This window comes from Penaeus chinensis, chromosome 32 (assembly GCF_019202785.1).
Source record: "Penaeus chinensis breed Huanghai No. 1 chromosome 32, ASM1920278v2, whole genome shotgun sequence".
Taxonomy (NCBI): domain Eukaryota; kingdom Metazoa; phylum Arthropoda; class Malacostraca; order Decapoda; family Penaeidae; genus Penaeus; species Penaeus chinensis.
Window position 1 is genome coordinate 28,876,469 of NC_061850.1, and position 1,579 is coordinate 28,878,047.

At 28.4% G+C, this 1,579-nt stretch overlaps 1 pseudogene; it reads left to right on the forward strand.

Annotated features, from left to right (window-relative positions):
• The first annotated feature begins 245 nt into the window (after positions 1-245).
• LOC125042804 lies at positions 246-392 on the forward strand (annotated as a pseudogene).
• The last annotated feature ends 1,187 nt before the right edge of the window (positions 393-1,579 follow it).

Below are 1,579 nucleotides of genomic sequence, written 5' to 3' on the forward strand. Positions count from 1 at the left end.
GTGTGTGTGTGTGTGTGCGTGTATACATATGCTTGTATATCTACATGTTTTCTAATCACTGATTTGAAAAACAAGAAAAATATATATGATCAAACGGCTTACGTAGTTTAAAAAGATATTGCTACTACCAGTCTTATTGGTTAATTACATTCTGCCAATGACACTCTGTATAACAAAAATCTATTGCTTTCGACTCATTCCTAAAAATACTATTTCCACTAAGTTTACGTGAAAGAGATTGCCAGATGTACAAAAATACATCCGTGGTCACGAAGGCGGTTCTCCCAGGGCGAGGTTCACCTGGTGGCGCTGACCCCTGCGAATAACCCAGGTGTGATGAACTCGAGTGCGCAAGTTTCGTTAGCAGGGGACAGCGTTAGCCCTATCCCCCTACTCAGAGATATTTTTCAGGACTGCCACGGTGGTCCAGTGGTTAGAGCACTGGCCTCCGACTCTCATGGTCCCGAGTTCAATTCCCCGCCGCGGCGGTCGAAAAATGCCTGCGGTCCGACTAGTGGCAATGTCACTAGTGATGATGAAAATAATAATAAATTATGGTAATATACGTGATAATGATGATAAAAATAACAATAATAACGATAAGGATTCCAGTAACAAAATTGATACTAATAATAACAATGATGACAATAATTATGATAATAACAATTTTGATTCCCTACGCAGGTGTCGTAGGGAACCGCAGTTGGTGAGGAAGGACATCCAATCAGGCAAGGATGGCACTGCCAAACAACCTCTCAATAGTCAATGAGAGAGGCCTATGTCATGTAGTGGAGGTAATGTCAGTCGAAAAAAGAGAAAATAAAGTATGTTTATATATATATATATATTTATATATTTATATAAACATACATACATATATATATATATATATATATATATATATATATATGTATGCATGTGTGAGTGTGTGTGTACGCATATTTAAATGCCTATATATATGTGTGTGTATAACAATGATAATAATGATAATAATAATAATAATAATAATAATAATAATAATAATAATAATAATAATAATAATAATAATAATAATAATGATAATAATAATAAAAATAATCAATATTCTTCTCCTTCTTCTTTTTCTTCTTATTATTATTATGAAAAATAGATGAATAAATAAATAATGATTTAGCGGTAAAAATAATGAAAATAATGATAACAATAATGAAAATTATGATAATAAAATTAATAATAAAAGAAATGATAACCATTATGATAATGATAATAATAACAATAATAGTAATAGTTAACAAAATAAAAAGGATAATAATTATGATATTATAATAAAAATATGAGAATAATAATTACAATGATAATACTAATAATGATAATATATAATAATCGTAGTGATAATAATAATAAAAATAATGGTAATAAATATCACAATAATATGTGATAACAGTGACAATGATAATAATCATCATGATAATAATAATAATGAAAAATAGTGGTAATAAAAAGGATAACTATAATAGTAATGATAATGATAATAAAAATAATGAGATAAATCATAATACTACTAATACTAATAACGGTAATATTAATAATAATATTGAAA